This window comes from Dendrobates tinctorius, unplaced genomic scaffold (genome assembly GCF_039654945.1).
Source record: "Dendrobates tinctorius isolate UK_male_01 unplaced genomic scaffold, ASM3965494v1 ptg000120l, whole genome shotgun sequence".
NCBI classification, from domain to species: Eukaryota; Metazoa; Chordata; class Amphibia; order Anura; family Dendrobatidae; genus Dendrobates; species Dendrobates tinctorius.
This window is the reverse complement of record NW_027361788.1, coordinates 25,017,918-25,038,582: the sequence shown is the minus strand read 5'-3', so window position 1 is coordinate 25,038,582 and position 20,665 is coordinate 25,017,918. Positions and strand designations below refer to the sequence as shown.

At 44.1% G+C, this 20,665-nt stretch overlaps 1 protein-coding gene across 1 annotated transcript in view; it reads right to left on the bottom strand.

Moving 5' to 3' along the window:
• The window catches only part of FOXP3 (forkhead box P3), a 168,381-nt gene extending 148,432 nt beyond the window's left edge, over window positions 1–19,949 (bottom strand). Inside the window, exon 1 of the mRNA XM_073590967.1 lies at window positions 19,743–19,949. The gene's annotated coding sequence lies outside the window, so the exon portion shown is untranslated. The remainder of the gene's footprint in view (window positions 1–19,742) is intronic.
• Window positions 19,950–20,665: the final 716 nt, after the last annotated feature.

The following is a 20,665-nucleotide window of genomic DNA, read 5'->3' as shown; positions in this document are numbered from 1 at the left end:
AAACAATTCTACTTTGGTTTCATCAGACCATATGACATTCTCAGAATACTCTTCTGGATAATCCAAATGCTCTCTAGCAAACTTCAGACGGGCCCAGACATGTACTGGCAGGGGGACATGTTTTGCACTGCAGGATCTGAGTCCCTGGCGGCGTAGTGTGTTACTGATGGTAGCCTTTGTTACGGTGGTCCCAGCTCTGTGCAGGTCATTCACTAGGTCCCCCCGTGTGGTTCTGGGATTTTTGCTCACCATTCTTTTGTGATCATTTTGACCCCACAGGGTGAGATCTTGCGTAGAGCCCCAGATTGAGGGAGATGGTCAGTGGTCTTGTAGGTCTTCCATTTTCTTACTATTGCTCCCACAGTTGGTTTCATGACACCAAGCTGTTTGCCTATTGCAGATTCAGTCTTCCCAGCCTGGTGCAGGGCTACAATTTTGTTTCTGGTGTCCTTCGACAGCTCTTTGGTCTTCCCCATAGTGGACTTTGGAGTGTGTCTTTTATACTGATGATAAGTTCAAACAGTTGCCATTACTACAGGTAATAAATGGAGGACAGAGGAGCCTCTTAAAGAAGTTACAGGTCTGTGAGAGCCAGAAATCTTGCATGTTTTTAGGTGATCAAATACTTATTTTCCACCATAATTTGCAAAATAAATCTTGCTAAATCAGACAAGGTGAGTTTCTGGATTTGTTTTCTCATTTTGACTCTCATAGTTGTGGTCTACCTATGATGTCAATTACAGGCCTCTCTCATCTTTTTAAGTGGGAGAACTTGCACAATTGGTGGCTAACTAAATACTTATTTTCACCAATGTATAATACGTATAGGACCGTGAGGACCTTCATACTATATATAGGGGCAGTGGGGACATCATATTGTATATAGGGGCTATGTAGCCATTTTACTATATATAGGGAGCTTTGGGGTCCTCAATGAATTATAAGGGGCTTTGGGGACCATCACATTGTGTATTGAGGGCTGTAGAATCATAGAATCATAGAATCGTAGAGTTGGAAGGGACCTCCTGGGCCATCTGGTCCAACCCCCTGCTCAAAGCAGGATTCGCTAAATCATCACAGTCAGATGTCTGTCCAGCCTCTGTTTGAAGACTTCCATTGAAGGAGAACTCACCACTTCTCGTGGCAGCCTGTTCCACTCATTGATCACTCTAACTGTCAAAAAGGTTTTTCTAATATCTAATCTGTGTCTCCTCCCATTGCTTCTAGTCTTTCCTTGTGCAAATGAGAATAAAGTTGATCCTTCTACAATGTGACAGCCCTTTAGCTATTTGTAGACAGCTATTAAGTCTCCTCTCAGTCTTCTCTTTTGCAAACTAAACATTCCCAAATCCTGCAACCTTTCCTCATAAGACAGGGTTTGCAGACCGGTCACCATTCTGGTCGCTCTTTTCTGAACTTGCTCCAGTTTGTTGATGTCTTTTTTAAAATGTGGTGCCCAAAACTGGACACAATATTCCAGATGAGGTCTGACCAAAGAGGAGTAGAGGGAAATAATGACTTCACGTGATCTAGACTGTATGCTTCTGTTAATACATCCTAGAATTGCATTTGCCTTTTTTGCTGCTGCATCACATTGTTGACTCATATTCAGTCTGTGATCTATTAGTATACCCAAGTCTTTTTCACATGTGCTGTCACTTAGCCCTATTCCTCCCATTCTATATATGGTTTTTTCATTTTTATTGCCCAGATGTAGTACTTTGCATTTCTCCCTGTTAAGGAGAGTCCTACAGAAGTTTCCAGTAAGTGGGCAGTACGGACACCCCCAATATGTCTTTACGGATGATGTACCACACAATGCACATAGTGCAACCTATGCAGAGCTCCCTGCCTATCCCAGAGTACATACGTATGGGCGACATGGCTGTCTGATGTGTATGGCAGCATTGTCAGCAGAGTAGCCCCTTAAGTGGTCCTGTAGACCAAGGCAGGCACCTGAGGCGGGGGTGGGAGCTGCACACTTACCGCTCCTGTATACCCCGCACCTTAGGGAAGATTTCAGTCTGATTCCTTATTGCTCATGTGGTTGAATCACTCATCTCCCCCCTATCATATACATGGTGTTCATAGCTAATACATGCCGTGCATCTGCAGTGGTGTATATCTGCATACTGCCACATGCTCTGCATCCTTCAAGGGCTCCATATGGCACACGTGCCATTCGGTGCTCCTTAGATCCTATTCACCGTACCTCACAACCTGTATTCCCAGTCCATGACATACAACGCACATATCTAACACCGCAATCTTCCATTTAGGAAGCCGAGAATCTCATTTCTACGGTGATCCCTCCGCATTTGAGCGCAGCCGTGCCCGAGGTGGCCGTCTATCTGAAGGAATCTGTGGGGAACGCAACCCGTATTGACTACGGCACAGGTAACTTCCATTGGCAGCTGCAAAATGCCCCCTATAGGACACTCCTGTAGTCCCTGTAGGACTATCATTCTGTATATATAGAGCTGTGTGGGTACTCAGAGGACAATATTTGGTATAAAAGGGGACATTATTAGTTTTGATAGGGGCACTCAGGTCCCATTATTTATTTTTGTTGGGGGGGGCATTATTAACTTTAAGTGGACACTCAAGGGTATTTGTTGCTGGAAGGGGGCACTTGGGATATTATATAGAATACAGGCCTTTGCACAGTAGGGGCATTAATACTTTCTATGGGACACTTTAATTTTTGGGGGAGGGAGTAATCCTAATAATGGCACAATTTTTTAAATATAGGGGTCAGTGCTCCACACCGCAAGTGCACGCAGAGTGGGGAGTTTTTGTAGGTTGGAAATAGATGGTGACGTCGCTTTAAATGTGTTTTTGTTGTAATCTGTGCAGACAAGCTGTGGCTGGAGAAGTGGTAATGGAGGTCTGGGCCAGATGGAAAAGACTGGAAAAGTGAACAACCTGAATCAGAAAGAACGTCATGTGCAAGTTAAACTGTACTGTAATCACGTGTATGTTCTGTGGGACTGGTATCTACCAATATACGGTTACTGTAAGGTAGTAGTATTGCTCTTTTTAGTAGTGTTTTTTTTTTTATTTAGTAAAAGGTTAATTTGTTTCAGTCATTATGTAGTATTAGGTGTATGGTGGTATCATTGGTCTTTGTATAGAGTGTTTTGTTATGTAGAGGTAATGATCATATTATTATGTATTCTCTGTGTAGTGGTGATGGTAGTGGACATTGTGTAGCCGTATTGTTTGGTCTTTTGAAGTAGTCATTTTGATAATATTGGTCTTTGCATTGTGTGTTGTTGGCTAGCAACAGTGATATACTATAATTACATATGTACAGATGCTATTTTATATGGGTATAGGGGGGTCATATGGGGAAAGATGCACTTTGGGGCTTGGACCCCAGGTCTTTTAGGAACCTAACAACGCCCCTGCATACTGTGTGTTTACATGTCCCTGTTTCTGGAGTTGTATGTTTGAAGGTAGGCTCAGTTATGGTACCATATCTAAGCAGTAAGCTTGGTTCTGGTATTGATTCTGGTACCATATGTATGCCTTAAGCTTGGTATTGTTCCCGTATTTATATAGTAGACTTAGTTATCTCGGTTCAGCTCCCATATCTCTGTAGTAAGATAATTTCTGCTCCCATATCTCTCTAGTAAGCTCGGTTCTGCTCCCATAGCTCTGTATTAAGCTCAGTTCTACTCCCTTATCTCTGTAGTAAGTTCGTTTCAGTTCCCTTATTTACGTAGTAATCTTGGTTCCGTTCTTGTGTCTATGCAGTTAGCTTGCTTCTGTTACAGTATCTATGTAGGCAGTAAGCTTGGTTCTACTCCCATATCTATGCAGCAAGCTCTGTTCCCATATCTACGTACCAGCCTGTGTCTAAAGCTTGTCATCGCTGCTGCTTTAATGCAGCAGCCAGAGATAAGCAGGGCAGAGGTGGGCCACCATAATTCGAGGGCCACTGCCTTGTGATTGCCCCCCCAGGCTGAAAAGTGCCAGCCAGCCCCTGTGTCATGATCCAGGTTGGATCTGACAGAGTAAATGCACAAAGTAACCTTTTTTTTCCCCTTGGCTGTGTGCCAAAGGTGGTTTTGCCCCCGGTGGCCATTGGGGTCATTGCACTGTGGTGATTTCAGTTGTAGTTTTTCCCCCGGTGGCCATTAGGGTCATTGCACTTTGGTAACCTTAGTTTGTGCACGTAATTATGTATCAGGTGTGATAGCTCTATAAGAGAGTATCAGGTGTGTTAATCACTGTTGGTGATAAAGTATTCATTTGCAAGCAAGCCTGGGTGAAGGATGGAGCTAAAGGAGAGTCACGGGCAGCTCAGTGAGATCCCTGGAGTGTCAGCTATGGTGTCTGCAAGGAGTGCTGGCGTGGCATGGTGGAGTTGCAGCTATGGTGTCAGCAAGGAGTTCGTGCATGGATTGGTGGAGTGGCAGCTATGGTGTAGAGCTGCACCCAAAATGCTGGACGTTGTTGCTGAGAGCTGGACTCAAGCATGCTGGACTTTTTGGCAGAAAAGCAGGACTCATTTGCGGGACTCTGTTTCTGGACAGCTGCACGCAGGTGTGGACTCTGTTTGCTCCAAGGCTGCACTATGGTGCTGAGAAGATCCGTTTCTGGACAGTGCACCCAGATGTCGGACATGGTGGAGTGTTATGATTGAGTCACCGTAGGAGGCAAAAACAGAAATGCTAGCTAAGTCCAGAAAACCAGAGAAGTTGGCAGCTATCGGATTGCAGACCCCTGAACCTATCAACACAACTAGCAGTAGCCGTGGGGGGTTCCTACGATGCCCTAGACCCCTCGATCACAGCCAGAGAATTAAATAGGCCTAAAGAAAGAAAGGGGAAATCTAAACTGCCCCAGAGCAGACCCCAAAGCAATAGGCAGCCCCCAACATATAATGACGGTGAAGCAAGATGAAAATACTAACACAGACAGAAAGATAGACAGAGCAAAGAGGGGCCCAAGCTAACTACATAGGAAAGGACAGGAAGGCTGCTGTCTGCAATCCGTGAAAAACCCTATGAAAATAAGAGCCAACAGACTGACAGAGAAAAAGGCCCTGAAGACGCTAGGTTTCAAAAAAGCTATGTCAGTACTCAGGAATATTCTGAAGACAGAGCTACAGGCAAAAGGAGATTCAGCTCACCCCAGCAGGGAATGGCAGAATACAGAAAAGCAAGGAAAACAAAAAACAAAACAAAAATGCTAACAGGCAAAACAGAAAACTTAGCTTTAGAGGAGCAGGAATCAGACTGGTGTCCTAGAAGTCCACAGAGAAATCACCCGCAGGGCAGAAGGGCGTCGGCAGCCTTATATCCAGTCCGTGACTCCACTCAGCCAGTCATCCTCAATAGGCTCAGGTGCCTGGTAATCAGGCTCATTACCTTCCTTTACCAGAATAGGGAGTTCACCAGACCTCAGTGACGAAGGGGAAAATGAACTCAACAGTGGAGGAAAAGATGCACGCAGGTGGTGGGCTCTGTTTCTGGGAGCGTAAGCAACAGAACAAAGCTAAGTGGTGTTCCTCTGTTTTGTCACTTTTCCTTGTGTGTGTTTAGTGCAGTGGTGGGATTAGTTTCCACACCGACCAATTCCCTAGTGAGGGTTTAGGTGCAGGGCGAGTCAGGGTTTTGAGGTTCCTGATCGGCACCCGGTGCGGAACCAGCCTAGGGAACGTTAGGAGTGTAGAGACACTGACTCAGGAGAGTGCAGGAGGTTTCCACGTCCCTATTCCCTATCGCAGGGCCACCATTGCTATTGTTACCCAGGTTTTCCCTTTCCCTTTGTCTTATTGTATTAGTTACCGGCCTGCGGGTCGCGTCACATAGGACAATTACACGTGTCGCGTCCTGTTGTATCAGTTACCGGCCTGCTGGCCGTGTCACTCAGGACGGGGCACGTGACACCCTGGGTATGGTCCTGTGACAACGAGCTTCTCTATCCCTGCTTTGTTTTTTTACTGAACATTGAGAGGATTAGGGAGAGCAGCTCGTGGGTACAGGTACATGACTAACTGTGCAAGCCGCATATGTACTTGGGGGGGGGGGGGGCACTGAACCAGATTCTTGCCCCGGGTGCCAGAAAGCCTAGATACACCTCTGGTCTTGTGGCAAAGGTGTGTTTGACAATAAACGTTCAGGTCCGGACCTGTGTGTTTATGAGTATGCATGGGTGTTCACCAAAAACATCCAGTGAAGTGTGCTGCTGGGGTTTGGAGTTCTCGGGTGATCAGGCCATATCGGGTGTTGGCTATTCTCGGCCTGGGGACTTACCAGCTGGAGTTACCCCCAGTTATGCTCATACACAACTCGTTCCCCAGGTCGGCGCTATGGAGATTTGTGGTGCCTGCAGAGCATATGTTGCCACTTCCATTAGTCCACGTTTGCCATAAACCTGACAGTCAGGTAGTTGCTGAGGTGAACTCTGGTGGATCGAGGCATCCTCATTGTAGGTTTTCTGGTGAGGTGCGGTGTTGAGGGTCCTGAGGCCCCTCATTGTAAGGGGGTACTGTCACGATCCATTTTTGGATCGATGTCAGATCTGGATCCTCATATATAACCTTTTTTCCTTTCTGGCCATCGGGGGTCAATATCAGTTTTTGCCCCCGGTGGCCGCTGGTGTAATTGCATGGCTGGTCTATCTGTTGAGGCAGGTGGAAACCACTCCCACCTTCCTATATAAGCTCACCAGGTGCACCAGCTAACGGTTGGCGGTATTATTCCTCTTTGGAGACTAACCTAGCTGGAGTCAGGAGCTGGCAGAGTTATGTGGTGCTTCAGCTATATGCTGTTGTCAGGTGTCTAACTCTATGGCCAGAAGCATTGCAGCACAGCAAACTAAGTGTTGTTTTGTTTTACCCTGTCTGTTGAATCCTTTCCTTTTGTTTTTTTGTGCAGTACAGATTTTCCCCTGTCTCACCTCCTGGGGAGGGGGTTGGGGGTTTAGCTCTGGGCTAAACAGGAGATAGGGACAGATCGGGAACTTGGGCTGCACTACCATCAAGTGTACCCCCAAGTTAAGGAAAGTCAGGGCACCCCTGTAGCCTTAGGGGCAGTTCAGGGGCCCTGGTTCCACATCCCCTGTTTTTCCCCAACTGCCCCGTGACAGGATTTTTGTTAACTTCATGGTGGAGCAAACTAATTTATATGCTCGTCAATTTTTGGAACAAAACCCCGGTTCATCATATTCTAACTGGTCTCCTGTAGACGCAGTTGAAATGATGCAGTTTTGGGCTCTGGTCCTTCACATGGGGATCCTGAAGAAGCCAAAACTTCGGCAATATTGGAGTGTTGATATTTTATACACTACTCTGTTCTGAATGGTCATGCGTCAGACGCGTTCTGAGGCCATCCACAAATTCCTGTATTATACCAATAATGTGCAGTGTCCCCAACGAGATGACCCTAACTTTGACCATTTGTTCAAAGTTTCGGCCGGTCATCGAACACTTCAACAAAAAGTTTGCTGAAGTGTACGTGCCCCAAAGGGACATCTGCGTGGATGAGTCCTTAGTTCATTTTAAGGGAGGGCTCAGATTCTGTCAGTACCTGCCTAGCAAGAGGGCCAGGTACAGAATTAAACTATACAAACTGTGTGAGAGTACCTCAGTGTACACCCACAGGTTTAGAGTTTACGACGGAAAGGACACCAGGATAGAACCCCCTGAATTTCCTCCTGTCCTGGGAGTGAGTGGGAAAATTGTGTGGGATTTGGTACATCCACTGCTAGATAAAGGTTATCACCTCTACACCGATAACTTTTATACCAGCATCCAACTCTACAAATCCCTCTCTTCGCGAGGTACCGCAGCCTGCGGTTCTGTCCGCAAAAATCAGAAATGCCTCCCGAAAACGCTACTTAGGCAGATGCTCAGAAGGGGTGAGAGCAAAGCCCAAAGTAGCAGCAACCTGCTGGTGGTCAAGTACAAGGACAAGAGGCATGTCCTTCTCTTGACCACCATACACGGTGATGGCAGCGCCCTCAGCAACCGTACAAGGTACCTCTACAAAGATCTGCAAACTGGACTGTGTACTGGGGTACAACAAAAACATGGGGAGGGCGTGGCCTAGATCCCACACGAGGTGGATGTAGGTTTTGGAGCTCTGGAGAGTATACCTCCCTAAACTGACTTCCACAGCGGCTAAAACAGGCTATTCAGCACTAAATCTGCGTATAACATACTTCTGACACCCAAGAGATCACTTCAGGCCCGGTAAAAATCGACTTCTGACCTTTAGGGGCACTACAGAGGATTGAGACCCAAAACGGCTGCTAGGCCGCAAAGCCGAGGGCTAAAGTAGCTGGTAGCGGCCGATTTCCAGGGTTGCCGGCCTCATCGTAACTGCGACCGAAGCCGAAAATACTGGTCCAGACCACACACACCATCAACATCTCATAGACACACCAGGACCGCGGACACAGAACGGGACTGAATGGTAAGCAGAGAGGCCCTCTTTTGCCACAAAGAATCGGGTCACAGCTGTGACCTTCTGCAAGCTCCATAATCGGGACGCAGCTACGACCTCCTTTTGTAGATATCAGCGAATCGGGATGCAGCTGCGACCTACCTTTGTGAGGTTCCGCGATCCCCCCCTGCGATTTCTCTTACTGCCGGAGATCCAAGTGTCCTTATCTGGTCTCCACTAGACCCCGTCTCTGTTTGCAAGCTCCCTAACGAGACGCAGTGGAACCAGGAGTCCTTAAACAGGACTTTACTAAGTCTTCCTTTCACGTCGCAATCCTTCGGCATCGCACCAAAAATCCTTGCGGAGTCTTTACCTCATTACAACTTCTGTGCGACTCCATTTGAGATCGCTACCGTGACGCCGCAAATCTTTTCTATTTCTGCTTCTCCATCTCAGCGAAATTTTATTACCATTATGAGCAATTCCAAGTCCATGGGTAAACTCTCTACCCAAGTCACAAAATCAACGAAAGATGGAAATTTCCTCCTCCATCAAACTAGACCACAAGATAATACCTCAAGCCCCTTGAGATCCAGGTCTCCTACAAGGGACATACCTCCTACTTCAGGTCAAACTAGATGAACAAATCTATCTTCTCAATTCAATACCCCTAATTCAAAACAGATATCAACATATTATTCAGCGGAAACTATGGATACCTCCTACAACAACAACAAAAAAAAAAAAAAAAAAGGAGAACTCCAGGAGCACGGGCCGAATCTTGCTCAAATCAAGAGGAGATCTCGGACTCCGAAGGAGTGTCAAGCGACACATCACCTAATCCAACTCCCGCTAAAACCAAATTTAGACCTGGAAAATCTGCTTTGGATCCAGGATCTGACCACCCACCATCTCAGCAATCTGCTAGCCCTCAAGACCCCAACCAAGACATGCTCAGTAAACTGTTCAAATCTATGAACAAAAATTTCGAGCTATTAAGCCAAAAAATGGACAATAACTTTAAAAAATATTGTGAGACCATCGACAGGCAACTAGCCAATCATGAAGAAAGATTGTGCAAACTTGAACGAAAGTCGAAGGAGTCCTCAATCGACATTCAGTACTTATCAGCCGAAGTACAAAAACTGAGAGTCAAAATGGCCGACTTAGAGGATAGGGGACGGAGGAATAAATATCCCCGAAAGCATCCTCCAAGAAAATCTTACAAGCCATATCCAAGAAATTTTCAAGCTAACCATCCCTGACCTATCTGAATCAGACTTGATAATAGACAGAGCACACAGGCTTCCTCGCCCGCCAAAAATTTCTCAGGAACTTCCAAGAGACACAATTCTCAGAGTCCATTTCTATCAGACTAAGGAAAAGATCCTAAATTATCTCAAGATCAACAAATCCTTCGCTGACCCAAACAAAGGTCTCAAAGTTTTCCCGGATTTATCCAAGGAGACGCTGGAACTACGTCGGTCCTTTCACAATATAACTGCAGCCCTTCGGGACAAGGACATACCCTATAAATGGGGTTTTCCCGTCAAACTGCTGGTAAACTATAGAGGGAGAACGACCCCCATCTTCACTCCAGAGGAAGGAGCCGATTTCTTGGATTCAATTAGCAACAGTCATCCCAGGCATAATAACTGATTTAATTATGCATAGCCTGCCTGCTTATTAACCTTTTCTTCCACAGGTACTCAGGCCTGTAGTCTCTTGTAATGGAGGTTAACCCTCCTATTCCAGTTCACGGACTTACCCCCGATATTATAGAGGTAGTTTCTTTGCTTTGAACTACTTGACCAGTTTCAGAGTTTAAATTGTTCCGTTATATCTAGTTTGAAGCAAAAGTTGAAATAACATTTGATAGCCATTTCTTTTCATTAATTGATCTAGTTGCTTTGTTAGCTTCCAACCTAAATCACTTACCAACTCCCTCCTCATATAAGTCGTCCGTTCCTGTTGTTCCTCAGATATGAGTTTTAAATTTTTATCTTACAATGTCAGAGGCTTAAACAGCCCTAAGAAAAGACACACTTTTTGGAGAGAGTTGATAAATGCACGGGTTGACATTGCATGTGTTCAAGAGTCGAAGTTCCTTAGGGATAATCACCCATACTTTCAACACAGCAAGTATCCTCATATTTATGAGTCTTACAATTCTAGCAAGAAAGCAGGGGTTATAACGCTGATTAGTGGATCTATCCCCTTCGAGGCCTTAGAGGAATATGGTGACAAGGAGGGTAGGTTCCACATATTAGTTTGCTAATTGAACAATCAGGTCTGCACACTAGTCAAATTGTACGCACCCAATCGAGGCCAACATAAGTTTCTCAATAAGCTGATGAAAAAGGTATCATCTGTGAGGAGAGGAGATTTGTTTCTCTTGGGCGATTTTAACCTCACCCCAGACAGCACGATAGATTCATCCTCACTATCCAGACCCATTACTGATTATCTAAACACTTGGCTTGATAAAAATGAGTTGTTCGATACTTACAGATGCCTAAATTCTTCAATAGAATTTTCACATTTCTCCGATACCCACCAATCCGCGTCGCGAATCGACCTCATCGTTTCTGATGTTTTTTCTCTTACCAGATTTGAAGATGTCTCTATTGGCCACAGAACATTGTCCTACCATGCACGGTTATTGGTAAAATTTTTCTAGGTCCTCCGCTAAGAAATGCCAAACTTTGGAGATGTAACGCCAACATTGTCAACAACCCCACTCAAAAAGTTACCTTACAAAATGCTATCAACAACTATTTTAATGAGAACAAGCCAGAAGACACCAGTCCGTTAATAAATTGGTGCGCCCACAAGTCGGTGGTAAAGGGTATTCTAATAGAGATTTCCTCTAAGAACAAAAAGGAAAATAACCTAAAAATTTCCAATATCCAAAATCAATTCGGAAAATAGAGAACATTATAATTGGTTTGCCCTCACCACAACATCAATCGGACCTATCAAAACTCAGAATTGACCTTAGAAATCTAATTCAGGCCCCCTATGAAGCCGCAGTGAGATCATCCAAATTGAATTGCTATACCTCTTTAAACAAGTCCTCAAAATACATGGCCAACAAAATTAAAAATAGTAGAATTCAAAGTAAAATAAACAGAATCAAATATCTTGTAGGAAACTCCAAAATTTCTCATTCTCAAGAGATTTCAAATGAGTTTGCAAAAATTTATGCCAATCTCTACAACATAAATACCAACCCCACATCTTCGCCTCAGAATACAGTAGAAATTGCCAATTACTTCTCATCTATTAACCTCCCCCTTCTTTCTGAAATTGACCTCTCGTTCTTATCCACCCCAATAGACAAATCAGAAATTGAGGAAGCCATCAACAAGCTCGACCTCCACAAATCCCCAGGCCCCGATGGGTTCACCAATACATATTATAAAACTTTCAACACTATCCTTTCACCCAACCTTACCTTGGCTTTTAACCAAGCTTCCAATACAGGTCAATTTCCCTCCGAGATGTTGGAAGCTTCCATCTCAGTTCTATGTAAAAACAAAGGAGATCCAGAGGCTATAGAGAATTTTAGACCCATATCCATCCTTAACACTGATGTTAAATTATATTCTAAAATTCTAGCGAACAGACTTAGCTCCATTCTCCCTAGGCTTATTCACAATGATCAGACAGGCCTTATCAAAGGAAGGCAACCAGCAGATGCCACAAGGAGACTGATAAACTCCATAAAATGGGCTAATGCTACCAAACATCCCATGACTCTAATATCGCTCGACACAGAAAAAGCGTTCGATAGATTGAGCTGGCCCCTCCTTCGAGAAACCCTAACTAAATTTGGATTCAATGATTCACTAGTAACCTCCATAATGGCTCTTTACTCATCCCCCAAAGCCAGAGTAGTTTGTAATAACCATGTATCTGACGCATTCCTCATAAAAAAACGGCACTAAGCAAGGTTACCCCCTTTCTCCTCTCCTTTTCAATCTTGCCATGGAGCCGCTAGCAGAACGAATTAGAAACCTTCCTTGTATCAAAGGTATAGACACGCAAAACCGCCAATATAAAATTAGCCTCTATGCTGACGACTTATTCCTTAGTCTTACGGACCCCTGCATCTCCATCCCTGAAACTATCCTTGAAATTGACCAATTCTCGGCCATATCTAACTTTAACCCCTTTCTGCCATCAGACATACTATCCCGTCCATGTGCCCTGGGACTTAATTCCCAGGGACAGGATAGTACGTCATAGCAATCAGCGGCACTCACGTGGTGAGCGCTGCTGATCGCGGCCTGGTGTCAGCTGATTATCACAGCTGACACCCGGCACAATGTGTCAGGGGCGGTCACGGACCGCCCCTGACACGTTAACCCCTTGTACACCGCGATCAAACACGACTGCGGTGTACCGGGGGTTAAAGGGAAGCATCGGCAGGGAGGGGGCTCCCTCCGTGCTTCCCTGAGCCCCCCACTGCAGCGCAATGTGCAGCGCTGCTGCGGGGGGCTCTTTCCCTACAGGCCCCAGGATCCAAGATGGCGACGGGGACCTTCGGGGGCCTGTAGGGAGCTGACTTCCTCACTGCCTGCAAAGCGCAGGCATGAGGAAGTCTGCAGCAGTGCCTGTGACAGATCGCTGATCTGTCACAGTGATCTGTGATGTGACAGATCAGCGTCTGTCACAGGACAGTGATGTCCCACCTGGGACTATGTAATAAAGTTAAAAAAAAGAAAGTGTAAAAATAATTAAAAAGCTAAATAAATTAGTTAAAAAAAAAATATTCCCCAATAAATGAAAAAAAAAAAAAAAAAAACACAATAAAAGTACACATATTTGGTATCGCCATGTCCGTAACGACCCGCCCTATAAAACTGTCCCATTAGTTAACCCCTTTAGCGAACCCCTTAAAAAATAAAAAACGAAGCAAAAAATAATGATTTATTATCATACCACCGAACAAAAAGTGCAATAACACGCGATCAAAAAGACGCATATAAATATCCATGGTACCGCTGAAAACATCAGTTTGTCCCTCAAAAAACGAGCTGCCATACAGCGTCATCCGCAAAAAAATAAAAAAGTTATAGCTCGCAGAATAAAGCGATACAAAAATAATTATTTTTTTATATAAAAAATAGTTTTCATTGCATAAAACCGCCAAAACATAAAAAAACGACCTAAATGAGGTATCGCTGTAACCGTACTGACCCGAAGAATAAAACCGCTTTATCAATTTTACCGCACGCGGAACTGTGTAAACGCACCCCCCAAAAGAAATTCATGAAACGCTGGTTTTTGTTCATTCTGCGTCCCAAAAATCGGAATAAAAAGCGATCAAAAAATGTCACGTGCCCAAAAATGGTACCAATAAAAACGACAACTCGTCCCGCAAAAAATAAGACCTCACATGACTCGGTGGTTCAAAATACGGAAAAATTATAGCTCTCAATATGTGGTGATGCAAAAACTAGCGTCTTTTAGCGTGTGACAGCTGCCAAACATAAAAACCGCCATAAATAGTAAATCAAACCCCCCGTTATCACCCCCTTAGTTAGGGAAAGATAATAAAATTAAAAAAATGTATTTATTTCCATTTTCCCATTAGGGTTAGGGCTATAATTGGGGGGTTTCCACTGTTTGGGCACATCAGGTGCTCTCCAAATGCAACATGGCGTCTGATCTCAATTCCAGCCAATTCTGCGTTGAAAAAGTCAAATGGTGCTCCTTCCCTTCCAAGCTCTGCCATGCGCCCAAACAGTGTTTTACCTCCATATATAGGGTATCAGCATACTCAGGACAAATTGGACAACAACTTTTGGTGTCCAATTTTTCCTGTTACCCTTAGGAAAATAAAAAATTGGGGGCAAAAATATCATTTTTGTGGAAAAAAAAATGATTTTTTTATTTTCACACCCAGGCGTTATAAACTTCTGTGAAGCACTTGGGGGTTCAAAGTGCTCACCACACATCTAGATAAGTTCCTTGGGGGGTCTAGTTTCCAAAATGGTGTCATTTGTGGGGGGTTTCTACTGTTTTGGTACATCAGGGGCTTTCCAAACGCGACATGGTGTCCGATCTCAATTCCAGCCAAAAACGTCAAATGGCGCTGCTTCCTTTCCGAGCTCTGCCATGCGCCCAAATAGTGGTTTACCCCCACATGTGGGGTATCAGCGCACTCAGGACAAATTGCACAATATCTTTTAGGGTCCTGTTACCCTTGGAAAAATAAGAATTGGGGGTGAAAAGATCATTTTTGTGGAAAAAATATGATTTTTTAATTGTACCGCTGTACTTTATAAACTTCTGTGAAGCCCTTGTGTGTCCAAAGTTCTCACCACATATCTAGATAAGTTCCTTGGGGGGGTCTAGTTTCCAAAATGGGGTCACTTGTGGGGGGTTTCCACTGTTTAGGTACATCAGGAGCTCTCCAAACGCGACATGGCGTCCGATCTGAATTTCAGCCAATTGAAAAAGTCAAACGGCGCTCCTTCCCTTCTGAGTTGCAACAAGAATGTTATGTAAAAAGAAAATACACGGAGGCATTTGCATACCAAATATCACAGCTCACTATAACATGCTTTTAATCAAACAGAGTGCTCACTGGCTAAACGATTCTCACAGCCCAGCCTGGCTTGATTTGGAAACTACTCTGAATAACAATGTACACCCCAAAGCCATACTTATCAAAGCCATTACCAATAACCTCCCCAACATGAATGCTCACCCAATCTTCCAGGCCATTGCTACAGCTTGGAATGAGTTCCTAAAAACAAGACTAAAAATTCAGCAAATTAAAATCCAAAAAAAACTTCCCCTTACCTTCATAGCAAATCTCGTCAATCGTACTTTGTTTCCTATCTGGGCAGATTCCAATATTTTCAAACTAAGAGACATCTTCCACAAAAACAAATTTTCGAGTTTTCTTTTTCTCAAGAGAAAATATAATACTTCCTCATCCTCTTTCCTAGAGTACCAAATTCTTAAAGACACCATACAATCCTTTTTGGACCTTAAATTCAATTTCTCTGAAGCATCTGTAAAGTTATTGAACAATCATGAACATCAGATCTTTTGGAGCCACAGCTTCATATATGATAATTTTAATAGCGACACATTATTACTTAAAAATCCCTCAATGTTGAGTTGGGAGAAGGATCTCAACTCTTCATTCTCTGCTGAAAGTTGGGAGGACGCTCTATCTTCAGTTTACCAGTCTGTAATGTCCATCCCATTACAGGAGACCCACTATAAAACTATCTCCAGATGGTAATACACTCCCAACAGATTGGCTCACATAGGTTCTTCAAACTCCCCACTTTGTTGGAGAGGATGCGGCCAAAAAGGGGACATTCTGCATGTCTTTTGGGGATGCCCAGTGACAAAATTGCTATGGTCTCAAATCTCTTCATCTATAATCAATAAAATAATTGGAAAGCCTCTTAACCTCACACCTTGCATGGCCCTGCTTTCATTAAATTTGGACGAAATAGATCATTCTCTGAGACCTATTTTCAATCATATATGTCTCGTCACGAAGAACACCAAAGCATATCACTGGAAATCCAATTTTTTGCCTAGTTCTAATGACATAATTATACTGATCAATCAACATAGATCACATGAGCTACAATTCGCTCTTCACAATGATCACTTCAACAAATTCTTCTGGAAATGGTCTGAATGGGACCACGTTTTTCCTCCCCCGTTAGTATGAGTTTGGTAGGATGCTTGTTTAACAAAGTGGCCCCTCAGTTTGATTTGTGATATACTGTTTTTTCTATTATATACACATTACTCCTATTGCTATGACTGCAATAGATGCCCCTTACATTTTAGTTTGTGCTTGCACTTGATTTCAACATAGTACGACCGTATGATCATACGTTTGTTGCGTCAATTTATGCCGCGATGCGACTCAATGTTACATGCAGTGCTTTGAGAAAGACCAGGGCGTGGCACAAAAAGCTGTCCGTGCACATCGTACAAATGGCAATGCTCAACGCTTTCCTGCTGTTACGATGTGCACGCCACACCGATACGTCATACCTTCAGTTCCGGGAGGTAGTGGTTAAGGCCCTGATATTTGGCACTCCGGAAGGAACGGGCTTCCCGGGGGAGGTCGCGAAAACTGGAAAAAGAGGTAAGTCGAAAAAAGGTGCCGAGTGTCTTACAAAAGGGGAATAAGCAAGGACACCATTTATCAATGCGACACCTGCCCCGAAAAACCTGGCCTGTGTATGAAAGATTGCTTTGAATTGTACCACACCTCCATGCACTACTAATTTACTTAGATTTACAGGAAACAGTAGATTAGTTCCTAAAAGGGGGCACATCTAGATAAAGTTCCTTGGGAGTCTAGTTTCCAAAATGATGTCACTCGTGGTTTTTTTTTTTGTTTAGGCATATCAGGGGATCTGCAAACAGACCATGACGCCCACAGACTATTCCATCAAAGTCTGCATTCCACAAAGTCATTACTTCCCTTCCGAGCCCCGACGTGTACCCAACAGTAGTTTTCTCCCACATATGGGTACCAGCGTACTCAGGACAAATTGGATAACTTTTGAGGTCTAATTTCTCCTGTTACACTTGGAAAAATTAAAAATTGGGGACTAAAAAATCATTTTTGTGGGAAAAAAAAATAGGATTTTTTATTTTCACATCTGAGCATTATAAACTTTAGTGAAACACTTGGGGGTTCAAAGTTCTTACCACACATCTAGATAAGTTCCTTAGGGGTCTAGTTTCCAAAATGGGGTCACTTGTGGGGGTTTCTACTGTTTAGGCACATCAGGGGCTCTGCAAACGGAATATGACACCTACAGACCATTCCATCAAAGTCTGCATTCCAAAACGTCACTACTTCCCTTCCGAGCCCCGATGTGTGCCCAAAGAGCACATCAGGGGCTCTCCAAACACGACATGGCATCCAATCTCAATTCTAGACAATTTTAGTTTGAAAAAGTAAAACAGAGCTCCTTCCCTTCCGAGCCCTGTAGTGCGCCCAAACAGTAGTCCCCCCCCACATATGGGGTATCAGCATACTCAGGACAAATTGGAAAACAACTTTTGGGGTTCAATTTCTTTGGTTACCCTTGGGAAAATGAAAAAAAATATTGCTAAAATCATTTTTGTGACTAAAAAGTTAAATGTTCATTTTTTCATTCCATGTTGCTTCTGCTCCTGTGAAGCACCTGAAGGGTTAATAAAATTCTTGAATGTGGTTTTGAACAGCTTGAGGGGTGCAATTTTTACAATGGTGTCATTTTGGGGTATTTTCTGCCATGTAGGCCTCTCAAAGTGACTTCAAATGTGAGGTGGTCCCTAAAAAAATAGTTTTGCAAATTTTGTTGTAAAAATGAGAAATCACTGGTCAACTTTTGACCCTTATAACTTCCTAAGAAAAAAATTTTTGTTTCCAAAATTTTGCTGATGTAAAGTAGACGTGTGGGAAATGTTATTTATTAATTATTTTTTGTGACATATTTCTCTGTTTTAAGGTTAGTTTCACACTAGCGTTTTTTAGCACTGCTCTTTGTGCGCAATAGAATCGCATACAAAAAACACATCATGCGTTTTGTATGCGTTTGCTTTTTTAGGCGCATGCATTTTAACCAGTTTCTAGCCATGTTAACGCTTAGGGTATGTGTACACGCTGCGGAATGCTCTGCGGATTTGGCAGCACGGATTTTGTAAAATCCGCAGGTAAATCTGCAGGTGAAAAGACCTGCGGTTTTACCTGCGGATTGCTCTGCGGTTTTGCATCTCCACAATGGAGGAGATGGCAAACCGCAGCGGAATCCGCAGAAAGAATTGACATGTCAATTCTTTCTGCGGTTTTGAAACCGCAGCAAATCCGCAGGAAAATTGCACAGCGTCTGCACAGCGGGGTTTTTTTCCGTAGGTTAGAATGCTACTGTACACCGCAGCAAAAACTGCTGCGGATCCGCAGCGGCCAAATCCTCTGCGGATCCACAGCAGAATCTGCAGAGTGTGCACACACCCTTAAAACGCATGCGATTTTAAACGCAAGTGTGCGCATGTACATGCGCACGCCTGCGTTCCCATAGACTGTAATGTTTTTTTGGCGCATTCCATGCGCATGCGTTTTTTTGAGACAGGTCGGACGGACCAAAAATGCAACAGGTTGCGTTCGGCGTGCTTAGGCGCACATTCCAAAAAACGCATACGAATGTGTGCATACGCTAGACCATACACCTCAATGTTAAAGATAGGGGCCTAGGATGCATTCTCATGAACGCGTACGGAGCGCAGCGCTAAAAAACGCTAGTGTGAAACCAGCCTAAGGGCATAAAAATTAAAAGTTTAAAAATTGCAAAATTTTCCAAATTTCCGTTTTTTTGCACAAATAAACGCAAGTCATATTGAAGACATTTTAACACTAACATGAAGTACAATATGTCAGGAAAAAACATAATCACCAAGTTCTGTTGAAGCGTTCCAGAGTTATTACCTCGTAAAGGGACAGTGGTCAGAATTGTAAAAATTGGCCGGGTCATGAACGTGAAACCACCCTCGAGGGTAAAGGGATAACAAAAAAAAGAAAAAAACCAATGTGTGTGCGCGCATGAGATTTCTGAAATCTCACAGGCTTTGCTGGTACTGTAAAATGCAGCTGAAAATTAGCATATAAAAACGCAGCAAAAATGCCTAGTGTGAACTTAGCCTTATGGTTAAAACAAATTCTATAACCTTGCACTTCTCATTATGGCCCCAGGATGCCCCCTCCTTAGTGTTGAAATCTTGCAGCTGTCAGTCAATGTCCAAGGGAGAGACTACAGCTGTGCTCACTGTATGCTGATTGGTGAATTGTAAGTGCTCCTTGCTCCGCCCCTATGACTGCACGCAGAGAATAAAATGTATTTTTAACCACTAATCCAGCTAAACAAGGTATAAAACGCTATATCTGCAGTCTGCAGATTATCCCAGTATCCGCAGGTAAAATGCATTTTAGGCTTGACAGGTTCCCTTTAAAGGAGAGGTGTTACCTTTTTTGTTACATTTGTTTTTTTTATTTTTGTTTTTAAATAGCATTTTTTTCATATTAAAATCTTAAAAAAATAATCATAATCATCTTGTAATTTTTACATTGGGGTTTGTGAGGTAGCGCTGTCATTTAGATAAGGGATCCTCGCTTGGCAGCCCAATAATCACATCTGGCACAGGTTTTCCATAAAACCATATCAGTCGCTTCGGTTTATTGTGCAGCATAAACCGTGACCAATAACATAAAGTTCATATCACCAGCATAGCGTCCATTACAGAGTTTCCCTCTGTTAGCAATGTCCAGCATACGCAGGCTCTTCAGCCTCATCATTATCTCACCCACGTCAGGGTTTCCTCATGGCTGTTGCTCCACGCTGCAGACATCCACTCTCTCCTCTGGGAGCCATTACACACAGCCACACACAGGCTGTTAGCCAGGAGACAACTCTCATCACGGGACCTTCCGCTCTGGACCAACCAGGTCCCTGCATTCACTCCATGTGACCTACCCTGGCCACATTATATGGTCCATAGCCACGCCCACCGGGTCACATGACTATGACCTCATCACAGGTCCTTCACACACTCACAGTCTCTTTTACAATAGTGCTTTAAACAGACTCCCCTGGGTGGGTTTGTAGGTAACCAGGCCCCCCCAACTCTATAGTTACCTGGAGACTTCTCCCTAATACGTAGAAACGACACCTCAGCAGTATCACTGCTGGTCAATACACGCATCAGTCTCCATCTCAAGGCCACCCACCTTGAGATACATAACGGTCCTTCATGGTTCTGCCATTCATCCTTTCTCCTAGGACATCTGCACAGCGCCCCCTAGCGGACACAGTGGTCATTACACCACATACCTCCCCCCTATGTTCAAACCTGTGGGGTTGAACACACAGCATAACCCCTGGCTCTCGAGACTGGGCACTCACTACACCTTGCCCCCTGGGTCGAGAGAACCGTCTCCATTTGTCATACGGCCTCATATCTATGTTAGGCCTCCCCCGCTCCCAGCGGTCATAATACCGGTCATTGTCTTTGACCCTCCAGTCACGGTTTGTCTGCGTCATCAGACACTGTTTAGTCACTACACTCTTATAGTGCGCTTTGTCACCTGACCTTTCTCCCACTGACCGGCTCTCCCAGTTGGTACGGTCATCAGTCTTAATTGGGCCTACTGTCTGGCCTAAGTCTGACCCATTCAGCGTCTCACAGGAACTAAGGTCTTTCAACGTCATCCTGCCAGTCGAACTACC